General features: G+C 38.9%; 1 long non-coding RNA gene across 1 annotated transcript; it reads right to left on the bottom strand.

Moving 5' to 3' along the window:
- Nucleotides 1–1,487: 1,487 nt before the first annotated feature.
- On the bottom strand, nucleotides 1,488–14,040 carry LOC128649420 (uncharacterized). Its single transcript, XR_008400674.1, has 2 exons — nucleotides 14,009–14,040; nucleotides 1,488–2,734 (listed from the first exon to the last, which is right to left on the bottom strand). It is a non-coding gene; the product is annotated as an uncharacterized LOC128649420 (long non-coding RNA).
- Between the last annotated feature and the right edge of the window lie 865 nt (nucleotides 14,041–14,905).

Here is a 14,905-nt window from a genome sequence, read left to right as displayed (position 1 = left end):
CTCTGTTCTCACCCCAGAGTGATCACGCTTGCCTCTTAGTTCAGGTAATTTAGACAAAACTTCAGTCATAACAGTAGCCATATCTTGTAATGTTATCTGTAATGGCCGCCCAGATGTACTAGGCGCCAAAATATCACGCACCTCCCGGGCGGGAGATGCAGGTACTGTCGCGTGAGGCGAGTTAGTCGGCATAACTCTCCCCTCGCTGTTTGGTGAAATTTGTTCACATTGTACAGATTGACTTTTATTTAAAGTAGCATCAATACAGTTAGTACATAAATTTCTATTGGGCTCCACCTTGGCATTGGAACAAATGACACAGATATCTTCCTCTGAGTCAGACATGTTTAACACACTAGCAAAAAACTTACAACTTGGTTATAATCTTTTTTAGCAAAAAAACGTACTGTGCCTCAAAGAGGTACTAACGATTAAATGACAGTTGAAATAATGAACTGAAAAACAGTTATTGCATCAAATTTTAAAACAACACAACTTTTAGCAAAGGTTTGTTCCCATTAGTAAAAAAAAAAACAACACTAATTAAATTTGTACATAAGAAAACAAAACAACGTTTTTTATACACAGTCACTATAAGAATTCTCACAGCTCTGCTGAGAGAATTTACCTCCCTTCAAAGAAGTTTGAAGACCCCTGAGATCTGTCAGAGATGAACCGGATCATGCAGGAAATATAAAAGTAGCTGACTGGAATTTTTGATGCGTAGCAAAGAGCGCCAAAAACGGCCCCTCCCTCTCCCACACAGCAGTGAAGAGAAACGAAACTGTCACAATTAAAGCAAAAAACTGCCAAGTGGAAAATAATGCCCAAACATTTATTCACACAGTACCTCAGCAATGTAAACGATTCTACATTCCAGCAAAAACGTTTAACATGAGAATAGTTATTAAAAAGGATTAGTGACCTTTAACACAGTAGTTCCGGTGAAATACCATCCCCAGAATACTGAAGTGTATACATACATGTCATTTTAACGGTATGGCAGGCTTTTCTCATCAATTCCATTCAGAAAATAAAAACTGCCACATACCTCAATGCAGATTCATCTGCCCGCTGTCCCCTGATCTGAAGCCTTTACCTCCCTCAGATGGTCGAGAACAGCAATATGATCTTAACGACTCCGGTTAAAATCATAGTAAAAAATCTCTGTCAGATTCTTCCTCAAACTCTGCCAGAGAAGTAATAACACGCTCCGGTGCTATTTTAAAATAACAAACTTTTGATTGAAGTCATAAAAACTAAGTATAATCACCATAGTCCTCTCACACATCCTATCTAGTCGTTGGGTGCAAGAGAATGACTGGGACTGACGTAGAGGGGAGGAGCTATATGCAGCTCTGCTGGGTGAATCCTCTTGCATTTCCTGTTGGGGAGGAGTTATATCCCAGAAGTAATGATGACCCGTGGACTGATCACACATAACAGAAGAAATTATAAATTTGAGAGATGCCAAGCTGAGGTACATCTTCAACATATGAATCACTTGCAACTTTATTGCCATTTAAACATTTGTATTGCTATTACAAAATGATAAAATCTATTTAACAATATTTCGGATAACATAAGAGAAAAAGGGTGATTCCCTCAAAAAATATATTTTCCCAAACATTTAAGGAATAAATTGGGAATATCACGTCCATATTTAAACAGTTTTCTACCAATTGTTCGGTGTCTTTAAAAAGTCAGTTCTGTTCCCTAAATATTGACTGCCTTCCTCACTGTATATTTCTTTTTACAGACAACCTATATATGCAACCATTTGCAGGGAAACACCATGTGCTTTATGATAAGAATAGATTGAATTAAAAATGGAAAAGCAATACCATCGTTATCCTTTCCTCCCTGAGAGCCACAAATGGTATATATATCTATCTATATATTTATGTAATTGTGCTTTAAATAGTTAAAGTTACAGGATTGCAGTCGCATATGGCTGTACAGTTAACTGTTAGATGCCACCCCATTCTGGAGACGGCCATATTGACTAGGCATCGTTCCAGAATTTGTAGTATCAAATATCCATATATCTAAGCATTAACAGTTTAACCTCTCAGTTACCAGTGCAATTCTCACTGGCACTCAACGGGTTAAAAGATTGTATGTAAATATATATGGTTCTTATTTACCAAAAAAAATCACAGCCCTCATCAGCAAACCCAAAATATTATAGTATGGCTATCTAAATGAAGGACTAGGCTAATTTTATATTGTGCTGTACAGGAAGACAAAGCTGCAGACCTGTGCACAAGATCTGTTTGAAGGCTCCTACTTCAGATATAACATCCATGTTAGAGGCAAAATGTTTCTATAGAGCAGGACAAGCTGTGTACTGGAGCAGGAAGCACTTGCACTTTGAGTGTTTGGCTTTGGGGGATCGTCAAGCATAGCCCCAGGGTTTAGGGCCCACATCATCTGTCAATGCCAAAGACAACATTTTCATTTCCTGAGAGTCCAAAGCTTTTCTGGTCTTGGGCTGTGGTCGTTTTGCGTTATTCACTGTCTTACAAATACGGCCTGCATTATCTCTATATGAATTGCAGAGGCTGCTGAATGTTCAATAAATATGGGATTAAATGATTCCTTTTTATGTTTTTTTTTGGATATTGAATTTGAAAAGTCTTTATTCATCTTCTTCTCGATTGGCGTATATTCCTGCTTCCCAGCGCAAAGCAAGAGCACTTTTCCTGCGGTTCACTCGTACTGCTTCAAGGACCTGAAACAGAGGAACAGTCGCTTAATCTTAATCCATAGTAAGATAACATGTTTTTTTTATTTTTTTAAAGTAAACTAACAGTACATCACAAAGCGGCTGATCACGACTAAACACAACATACATCTAACAACAGCTATCATCTGTATAAAAGGGGGGGGGGGGATAGAAAGTTAAAGGGACTTTGATTGCTTTATAGTTCACGCAACAAGATAAGTGTTCTGAAGTCTAGTATTGTATAACCATTATCATTCTCCATGGGAGTGAGCACAATGTTTCATGAACTAGCAAAGTCTGGCTGTTGTGTAATAGGTTATAAAGTATTTTAATATAAAAATGTTGGTTATGCAAAGCTGAGGAATGGTTAGTAAAGGCATTATCTATCTTTTTAAAACAATTTAAAAAAAAATCAAGTATACTGTCCCTTTAAGTATGGTGAAATGTCCTCTGTACCTGTAACATTCTGTGGCTTTTCAAGAGGTGTATTCCTGAATTACTCATAATTTGCAAAACCTTGCAAATTGAGCTAAGAAAAAAAACAATGTGTAATGTAAGCAGATCTTTTGCACTGATGTGTGTTGTGCTACTTATTTGAATATATGCTCTACACATTTATAAAAAAATAGAGTTAAATGACCCTTTAATGAAAAGAGGAACTCATATTCAGGTACTGTAAGTCACAATTAATAGAGACTAATTTGCCATGCCAGGACTTTAATACTGGAAGGATTAGTCCCTCTTTTCATACAGTGTGTCTAGAGGCAACTAGCTGTAAGTGATAAGAGAGCAAAGAGGCAGGAAGAGGGATCCAGAGGTCAGGCAATCTTGCAGAAAAAAATTAACCTTAAATTGTGTCAACCATGCACCTGGGTCCTGAGGCACGGTTATAGCCAATGTGTCTAAATAAGCGCTTTTTGTCTTTTATTTTTTTATTTTTATAAGATTTTATTAACCCCTTAATGACCACAATGTACCCTGTATGTCACTGGTCATTAAGGGTTTTTTCAGGCCATAATAGCACAAGTCTAGCAAGAACACACTATTAATGCCCTCCCTCCAGCAGGCTTTGTGGAATAGAGCAGTCTCAACGCTGGTGGCAAGACCGTGCTTTAAAACAATCAAGTCCCAAAAAAAGCCCAGTGACATACAGGGTACGTCGCTGGTCCTTAAGGGTTTTTTTAAGATTCAAAGATCAAATAAATTCACACACATCGCTGGATGAATTATAATGATAATTGGGGATGCACAGGACCCCTGTTCTAGTAGACACAAATCAAAAGTATATGGACAGGTCCAAGATTAGTCATTATAAAGAACCGTAATTCTGTGTATAGTCCTTCCATCTCAAGGGAAGGAAGCTTTTCAAATAAATAACTGAATCAAAGAAAGTTGATACATTACAATCAAATTGTGAATATATAGGAAAAGCAGATACGGAGGGGGAGTATTTTTTTGTTGTCTTTTTTTAATGATAGGCAGCTAAATGTATGATCTTTTTTTTTACTTCATTTGTGAAGTGTCCCCCACTTTCTGTCACAGCCCTAGAGGGGCCTGGGGTCCTTACAGGCAGTTTAAACTAGCTCAATGTCATAAATCTTTTAGAGTAACATAAGCTGGTTTACTAGAGAGACAAGAAGTCAGGTTCTGTCCATGCTCCTTTTTTAAGCTGTAGGTAGGGGCTACACTGAGAATTTCTAAATGCTAATTTTACAAGAAAACAGAATTTATGCTTACCTGATAAATTACTTTCTCCAACGGTGTGTCCGGTCCACGGCGTCATCCATAACTTGTGGGAATATCTCTCCCCAACAGGAAATGGCAAAGAGTACAGCAAAAGCTGTCCATATAGTCCCTCCTAGGCTACGCCCACCCCAGTCATTCGACCGACGGACAGGAGAAAAACAGGAGAAACTATAGGGTGCCGTGGTGACTGTAGTTAAAGAAATAAATTCATCAAACCTGATTAAAAAACCAGGGCGGGCCGTGGACCGGACACACCGTTGGAGAAAGTAATTTATCAGGTAAGCATAAAATCTGTTTTCTCCAACATTGGTGTGTCCGGTCCACGGCGTCATCCATAACTTGTGGGAACCAATACCAAAGCTTTAGGACACAGATGAAGGGAGGGAGCCAATCAGGTTGCCTAAACGGAAGGCACCACGGCTTGCAAAACCTTTCTCCCAAAAATAGCCTCCGAAGAAGCAAAAGTATCAAATTTGTAGAATTTGGCAAAAGTGTGCAGGGAAGACCAAGTCGCTGCCTTACATATCTGATCAACAGAAGCCTCGTTCTTGAAGGCCCATGTGGAAGCCACAGCCCTAGTAGAGTGAGCTGTGATGCGTTCAGGAGGCTGCCGTCCGGCAGTCTCGTATGCCAATCGGATGATGCTTTTCAGCCAAAAGGAAAGAGAGGTAGCAGTAGCTTTTTGACCTCTCCTCTTGCCAGAATAAACGACAAACAGAGAAGACGTTTGTCTGAAATCCTTTGTTGCTTCTAAATAGAACTTTAAAGCACGAACTACATCTAGATTGTGTAACAAACGTTCCTTCTTTGAAACTGGATTCGGACACAAAGAAGGCACAACTATTTCCTGGTTAATATTCTTGTTGGAAACAACCTTTGGAAGGAAACCAGGTTTAGTACGCAAAACAACCTTATCTGAATGGAACACCAGATAGGGCGGATTACACTGCAGAGCAGATAACTCAGAAACTCTTCTAGCAGAAGAAATAGCAACCAAAAACAGAACTTTCCAAGATAACATCTTGATATCTATGGAATGTAGAGGTTCAAACGGAACCCCTTGAAGAACTGAAAGAACTAAATTCAGACTCCAGGGAGGAGTCAAAGGTCTGTAAACAGGCTTGATCCTGACCAAAGCCTGAACAAAAGCTTGAACATCAGGCACAGCTGCCAGTCGTTTGTGTAATAAGACAGATAAAGCAGAAATTTGTCCCTTTAGAGAACTTGCTGATAATCCCTTATCCAAACCTTCTTGGAGAAAAGAAAGGATCCTAGGAATTTTGATCTTACTCCATGAGAATCCCTTGGATTCACACCAACAGATATATCTTTTCCATATTTTATGGTAAATCTTCCTAGTTACAGGTTTTCTGGCTTGTATCAGAGTATCTACTACAGAATCCGAAAACCCACGCTTAGATAAAATCAAGCGTTCAATTTCCAAGCCGTTAGCTGAAGGGAAACTAGATTTGGATGTTCGAATGGACCTTGTACTAGAAGATCCTGTCTCAAAGGTAGCTTCCATGGTGGAGCCGATGACATATTCACCAGGTCTGCATACCAAGTCCTGCGTGGCCACGCAGGAGCTATCAAGATCACCGAGGCCCTCTCCTGCTTGATCCTGGCTACCAGCCTGGGAATGAGAGGAAACGGTGGAAACACATAAGCTAGGTTGAAGGTGCAAGGCTCTACTAATGCATCCACTAGAGTCGCCTTGGGATCCCTGGATCTGGACCCGTAGCAAGGAACCTTGAAGTTCTGACGAGACGCCATTAGATCCATGTCTGGAATGCCCCATAATTGAGTCAACTGGGCAAAGATCTCCGGGTGGAGTTCCCACTCCCCCGGATGGAATGTCTGACGACTCAGATAATCTGCCTCCCAGTTTTCCACTCCTGGGATGTGGATCGCAGATAGGTGGCAGGAGTGATCCTCCGCCCATTTTATGATTTTGGTCACTTCTCTCATCGCCAGGGAACTCCTTGTTCCCCCCTGATGATTGATGTAAGCAACAGTCGTCATGTTGTCTGATTGGATTCTTATGAATCTGGCCTTTGCTAGTTGAGGCCAAGCCTTGAGAGCATTGAATATCGCTCTCAGTTCCAGAATGTTTATCAGGAGAAGAGACTCTTCCCGAGACCATAGCCCCTGAGCTTTCAGGGAGTTCCAGACCGCGCCCCAGCCCACTAGACTGGCGTCGGTCGTGACGATGACCCACTCTGGTCTGCGGAAACTCATTCCCTGGGACAGGTGGTCCTGGGTTAGCCACCAACTGAGTGAGTCTCTGGTCTTCTGATCTACTTGAATCACTGGAGACAAGTCTGTATAGTCCCCATTCCACTGTTTCAGCATGCACAGTTGTAATGGTCTTAGATAAATTCGCGCAAAAGGAACTATGTCCATTGCTGCAACCATCAACCCTACTACTTCCATGGACTGAGCTATGGAAGGACGTGGAACAGAATGAAGAACTTGACAAGCGCTTAGAAGTTTTGACTTTCTGACATCTGTCAGGAAAATCTTCATTTCTAAAGAATCTATTATTGTCCCCAAGAAAGGAACTCTTGTCGACGGAGACAGGGAACTTTTTTCTATGTTCACTTTCCATCCGTGAGATCTGAGAAAGGCCAGAACGATGTCTGTGTGAGCCTTTGCCTTTGAAAGAGACGACGCTTGTATCAGAATGTCGTCCAAGTAAGGTGCCACTGCAATGCCCCTTGGTCTTAGAACCGCTAGAAGGGACCCGAGTACCTTTGTGAAAATCCTTGGAGCAGTGGCTAGCCCGAATGGCAGAGCCACAAACTGATAATGTTTGTCCAGAAAGTCGAACCTTAGGAACTGATGATGATCTTTGTGGATAGGAATATGTAGATACGCATCCTTTAGATCCACGGTAGTCATAAATTGACCCTCCTGGATTGTAGGTAAAATCGTTTGAATGGTTTCCATTTTGAACTATGGCACTCTGAGAAATTTGTTTAGGATCTTTAAATCCAGAATTGGTCTGAAGGTTCCCTCTTTTTTGGGAACCACAAACAGATTTGAGTAAAACCCCATTCCTTGTTCCACGGTTGGAACTGGGTGTATGAAGAAACCGGAGCCGGTTACAGTTTTAACCCCTCTACAGTCCCAGCTACAGCCTTTGCTGCGACTTTACCAAACCCAGGGGGTATACGATACCAAATGAAGCCTTCTAGGAACCTTTTCAACAACTTTCAGACCCACACACATGCAGCTGCATGTCCTGCTCTCAAAAGTAACTGCGCAGTAATGGCGCAAAAATGAGGCTCAGCCTACTACAGGGAAGGCCCTGCCTGACTGAAAAGGTGTCTAAACCAGTGCCTGACGTTAAAAAAAAACGTTCCCCAAAGTTTAGAAGTGTGAATATCAACATCAAGCTTTATAAAATGCCCAAATAAAGCAATCGATCTTGCCCATAAAAGTGTCTACCAGTTTTATAGCCCATATTAAGCCCTTTATTCTGTTTGAGACTAAGAAAATGGCTTACCGGTCCCCATCAGGGGAAATAACAGCCTTCCAGCATTACACAGTCTTGTTAGAAAAATGGCTAGTCATACCTTAAGAAGAAAAGTCTGCTAACTGTTTCCCCCAACTGAAGTTATTTCATCTCAACAGTCCTATGTGGAAACAGCAAACTATTTTAGTTACTGCTGCTAAAATCATATTCCTCTCACAAACAGAACTCTTCATCTTTTTCTGTTTCAGAGTAAATAGTACATACCAGCACTATTTTAAAATAACAAACTCTTGATAGTAGAATAAAAAACTACAACTAAACACCACATACTCTTCACCATCTCCGTGGAGATGTTGCCTGTGCAACGGCAAAGAGAATGACTGGGGTGGGCGGAGCCTAGGAGGGACTATATGGACAGCTTTTGCTGTACTCTTTGCCATTTCCTGTTGGGGAAGAGATATTCCCACAAGTTATGGATGACGCCGTGGACCGGACACACCAATGTTGGAGAAAATAAGTTGACTTTTTTTTAACACAATCTCTTTCTTTATAGGTTTACTTTGATTTAACACTGTGACCTAATATATAAAAGAATTATTGCATAGAAAAATAGCAAATCTAGGCAAGTATCCCAGCTTGCCATTTCCCAGAAGTACTCTCTATCCATTGTTACCAATGCACCAGAGAACTCTGGGTAATATATTTATAGTATATTTTTATTTAAGGAAACATTTTCATTTTATCAACAACATCTACTTGAATCCATCCCATCACATGCAAAGGTGCCAAGACTTTGTAAAATGCAGGGCTCACTAAAATAATAAAATTCAAATGGTGTTTTGACCATGATTTGAAAAATACAATAAAGAAAAATAGTTTAGCCCCTCATAATAAAATTGCTTACATGAATGTTTTTAGTTACTCCTGTGATTAAAAACTGTCATTTTTACCCATTTTGTGTTGCAAATTTTAGATCTAGTAAAATAGTTTAAAAGCACAAGATTTAATTTTAATGGGAAAAATAAATAAGCACAGAGGTGTAACCGAACGCTATGCTTTTCACAGATGAGCTCATAGTATGAAATGCCTTGGAACTTATCTTTGCATTACAGGTTATTGGCATTAAAGGTATAAAAGGTGAACCAGTGGGAAATTCCCTGGCACTTATATACAATGTAGAAATGAGCTAGAATAACAAATACTAGTTGGTTGGTGTGCATCAGAAAGATAATGCCAGTTGGGAAATTCCCTGGCACTTATATACAATGTATTAATAAACTAGAATAACAAATACTAGTTGGTTGGCATGCATCATAAAGATAATGCCGGTTACTTAGATACACATACACTGTAACTGATCATTAAAGAGTTAAAGTGCTTAGTTATTTTAAACATATGTACTTGCTTAGAATTTTTTTTCATATTACAAATACTTTACCATTCATATTGCCTTCTACCAATATAGGGCTAGATTATGAGTAGGGCACTAACAGTTGTGGGCAAAAGATAATGGGTTTATCACTGCTCTTTGCATGCGTCGTATGTGGCGTGCAAATTACCGATTGAAAGTAAACGCATTTGCATGAGTGCAATTGAATTTAACACGCATCAGGATAGCAGCAACTTTAGATCTCTGGTTAACTGTTACACTGAGCCTCAACGCGTTTCAACCGCCAGCGTGCGGTCTTTATCAAGAGGTAAGGTGAAGCTTACCTCTTGATAAAGACCGCACGCTGGCGGTTGAAACGCGTTGATGCTCAGTTTGGACTACCCGAGGACCCGTAGCGCTCTGTGGAGAAGTCATTGGTATCTGGAACTCTAACACGGCTATTGCAACCAGAGCCGCAACTACGGAAGTCAGCAAGGGTTTGAACTTTTCAGTTCTGTGAAGACTATCCTGAGGGACTTGCATAGTTTGTTTTACGGACTGATATTGATTTTACTGTCTATGCATGATTCATCCGGAATCCTGATGTTTTAAACAAACGCCTGATTAAATATTCAACACTGTAAGTGCAATCTAATAGCGTGGTGTTTTTTGTCTTACCAATCCACACTTGAGTCTGTTTGCGCTTTGTTTTTCTACAGATTTGTAGAAACCTGTACCACCCGTAGTTTCAGCTCGCAACTCGAGCTCTCTCATATACGGCGCCGTCAGATGCTAAAGTGCCGTAAGTCTGACAAACCAGCGATGTCCAGAAATCTGCGTAAGTACAAATTTCTGGAGTCGCCAGTGACTTACGGCACTTTAGAAACTGCCGCCGCATAAAAAACCTGACTAAGTTATAAAATCACTCGTTCTCCGCCTGGAACAGGACCTTCTCCGCCGGTCTTCAGGACAGGTAAGGAGCACTTGGAAGGTTAGACTTAGGTTTTTTAAGGGGGGATTGGGTGGGTTACAGTAGGGGTATGTGGGTGGTGGGTTGTAGTGGGGGGGGTTGTTGTTGTTTTTACAGGCAAAAGAGCTGATTACTTTGGGGCAATGCCCCACAAAAGGCCCTTTTAAGGGCTGGTAATAGAGCTGTTTACTTTTGTAATTTAGATTAGGGTAGGGAATTTTTTTTATTTTGGGGGGCTTTGTTATTTTATTAGGGGGCTTAGAATAGGTGTAATTAGCTTAAAAATCTTGTAATCTTTTTTATTTTTTGTAATTTAGTGGGGGGTTTTTTTGTAATTTAGTTTAGTGTATTTAATTGTATTTTAGTTTAGATATTTGTAGTTTAATTTATTGATAGTGTAGGTATATTTGTAACTTAGGTTAGGATTTATTTTACAGGTAAATTGGTAATTATTTTAACTAGGTAGCTATTAAATAGTTATTAACTATTTAATAGCTATTGTACCTAGTTAAAATAAATACCAAGTTACCTGTAAAATAAATATAAACCCTAAAATAGCTACAATGTAATTATTAATTATATTGTAGCTATCTTAGGGTTTATTTTATAGGTATTTAGTTTTAAATAGGAATAATTTAGTTAATATTATTAATATTATTTAGATTTATTTTAATAATAATTAAGTTAGGGGTGTTAGAATTAGATAGGGTTAATATAGTTAATATATATAATATAATAAATATATTAACCCTAATATAATTAGGGTTAATATAGTTAATATAGGTGGTGGCGGCGGTGTAGGGGGGTCAGATTGGGGTTAATATATTTAATATAGGTGGCGGCGGTGTAGGGGGATTAGATTAAGGGTTAATATATTTAATATAGGTGGTGGCGGCGGTGTAGGGGGATTAGATTAGGGGTTAATATATTTAATATAGGTGGCGGCGGTATAGGGGGATTAGATTAGGGGTTAATATATTTAATATAGGTGGCGGCGGTATAGGGGGATTAGATTAGGGGTTAATATATTTAATATAGGTGGCGGCGGTGTAGGGGGATTAGATTACAGGCAAAAGAGCTGATTACTTTGTGACAATGCCCCTCAAAAAAGCCCTTTTAAGGGCTGGTAAAAGAGCCGATTACTTTGGGGCAATGCCACGCAAAAAGCCCTTTTAAGGGCTGGTAAAAGAGCCGGTGTTACTTTGGGGCAATGCCACGCAAAAAGCCCTTTTCAGGGCTATTTGTAGGGTTAGACTTAGGTTTAGTGGTAGGGAATTTTTTTAGTATTTTAGGGGTTAATTATTTTAATATAGGTGGCGGCGGTATAGGGGGATTAGATTAGGGGTTAATTTAATATAGGTGGCGGCAGTATAGGGGGATTAGATTAGGGGTTAATAATTTTAATATAGGTGGCGGCGGTGTAGGGGGCTCACATTAGGGGGTAATAATTTTAATATAGATGGCGGCGGTGTAGGGGGGATTACATTAGGGGGTTAGACATTTAATGTAGGTGGCGGCGGGGAGCGGCGGTTTAGGAGTTAAACACTTTATTAGGGATGGTGGCGGGGGATCGCGGTTGACAGGTAGATAGACATTGCGCATGCGTTAGGGAGTTACGGGGTTCCAATACACAGCGCAAGGCTTACTACGCCTGCAATTTGTGGCAAGGTGAAAATGGAGTAAGATTTCTCCATATTCGCCACGTAAGTCCTTACGCTGTATATTGGATACCAAACTGCGCTGGTTTGGTATACCTGTCTATGTGCCAAAAAACTACGGCCGAAGGCAGAAATATACGAGCGTAACATCTATGTTACGCCGTATATGTGATACCAAGCCAGCGCAAAATTTGGCGTCACCGGCTTTTGCGGGCGACGCTGCATATCGGATCGGGGCCATAATTTGCAAATCCATTTTGTCATGCCCAGGAGATGAGACTGATTGAGCTGTCTCAAGAATCTACTATATTATCAGAAATGACACAAGGAACTTATTTGCGAATCTAATGCAGTTTACGTTTTGTTTAATATTCTAAAGTGTGTTTGTTCGATCCTGTAATTGACTATTTTGTATATTCTTTCTCAAAGACAAGGACAATAAACCAAAGGTGAATTAGCTATTTGCATTTGACACTTTAAACGGGCATTTAGCTAAAAAGTGCTTTTACATAAGGATCCTATATGACACATTTATTAGCATAGAAATCTCTAAATATATATGTATATGAATCTATACATATGTATTTATAAGTGTATATATGTATATTCATACATATATACACACACATATAAACACATAAATATATATGCAGTGTTCTCTTTTAGCCGGGTGAACCACTGACTGATTTTACTGACCACCCGGCTAAAATTTTAGCCAATATTAAGCTAAAATTAGCTAGTATCAAAAATATTTATTTTTAATTGCACAAATTATCATTAAAAACATTTATGTTAAATTATGCAATTAATTTGTGCATTGGATAGATTAAAATTTTATATTTTAATATAAAAAGTATCACACTGACCCCACCCGGCTACTTTATAATGCCACCCGGGTGGCAATATACATATATATTGTTCTCCCAGTGATAAATCTAAATAGATATATAAAGTAAACTAATCATGTAATTATCAATTTCATTTTTGTATTCACTAAATTGAATGTGGCACACTAAAGTGAAAGCTCTACTTATGCTTGGCAACTGTATTTAAAGGGACATGAAACCTCATGTTTTTTTCATGATTCGGATAGAACATACAGTTTTAAACAACATTCCAATTTACTTCTATTATCAAATGTACTTCGTTCTCTTGGTATCCTTTGTTCAAGAAGCGGCAATGCACTATTGGGAGCTAGCTGAACGCATTAGAAGAGCCAATAACATGAGGCATATATGTGCAGCCACCATTCAGCAGATCCTGAGCCTACCTAGGTATCCTTTTCAACAAAGAGTACAGAGATAATAAAACAAATTTGATAATAGAAGTAAATTTGAAAGTTGATTAAAACCATGTGCTTTGTCTGAATCCTAAATAAAAAAATGTGGTTTCATGTCCCTTTAATATCAACTCAATAAATAGAAATATGTCTCAAAATAATAAATGGAGAGTACTGCTTTAATCTTGTATATATTTTTATTAATTCTTATAGTGAATTGAGAAAAAGGGTAAGTGACACAGCAGAGGAGATGTATCAAAGCAAAAAGCCAATGTCAGACATCTGCTTGCAAGTCTCAGCATAACAAGCTATCTGGTTGTTTAATAGGTAATGTTTATATTTAGCTATTTAATGGTTATATCGTTATTAATATTATTGGATATTAACAGAATATAGGCATAGCTGAAAGAACTTGCATTGCGTGTACGAGAGAAGTACATTTTAATTTAATAAGTCTGGAAGAATCCAGGAGATAATACCACAGAGGTTTTTTTCCTGATACATCATCTCAGTGTGTTTAAATCCAGCATTACACAACACAAGCACAGACATGAGGGCAGTAATTGCATGCACTGGATAATATGCTTGCAGCCCGGAGAATAATTCCATGCACTGGATAATATGCTTGCAGACCAGAGAATAATTCCATGAACTGGATAATATGCTTGCAGCCCAGAGATTAATTCCATGCACTGGATAATATGCATGCAGCCCTGAGATTAATTCCATGCACTGGGTAATATGCTTGCAGCCCAGAGATTGCAAGCAGTGCACATGTACCTCAGAAGTAATTCTGTAAGACAGTAATTTACATGTGTACTAGGAAGAAGGAAAAAGGAAGAGAGAGGTTAGTGTGCTAGACAGAAAGCAGACAGTGACAGCATCTCATATCACACTGAAAAAGAACATGTTTCAGTAACAGGAGAGAATGGCTACTTGTCTATATATCTATCTCTTACCCACTTCTCATTCTCTTAATCATTATCTATACATCTAATCCAGTAACTATACAATTAGTTAACAGAATACAGATTCTAACAGAATTCCCTTCCATTCTCTAGATCTGATAATAGAAGTAAACTGGGAACATGTTTATGATCATATGCTCTGAATCATGAAATACAAATGTGGGTTTCATGCCCCTTTAAATTCTGGGATTGAGAATGACTGTTTTAATGGTTCAAATCTTAGTTCATTCCATTGCTTTCAGCAGAAATTGGAACTTCACCCCAATGCTTATACTTAAGTTGAAGCTTTTTGTCAAGGCCCACCCTACACCTACATCATAGGATTTAAAGGGACATGAAAGTCAGAATTAAACTTTCATGGTTGAGACAAAGAATTCTATTTTAAGAAACATTTAGGTTTACTTGTATTAGCAAAATGACTTTGTTCTCTTGGTATCCTTTGCTAAAAAGCTACCCAGGTAGACTCAAGTACAGGAATGCATTACTGGTAGCTAGCTGGTGATTGGTGGCTACATTCAGCTAGCTCCCAGTAATGCATTTCTGCTGTGGTGCTGACTTTAACTATGTATTTACTGCTTATGCATATATGTTCAGCTAACTCCCAGTAGAACGTAGTTGCTCTGACTTTAACCATGTGTTTAACTGTTCTGCAGGGGTTAAACACAGTTATATGCAAACAACAAATGCTGTAGCACATTCAAGCATTTTT

This window comes from Bombina bombina, chromosome 2 (assembly GCF_027579735.1).
Source record: "Bombina bombina isolate aBomBom1 chromosome 2, aBomBom1.pri, whole genome shotgun sequence".
NCBI lineage: Eukaryota > Metazoa > Chordata > Amphibia > Anura > Bombinatoridae > Bombina > Bombina bombina.
Note: the sequence above shows the minus strand (reverse complement) of the source record. Positions and strands in the feature narration are given on the sequence as shown.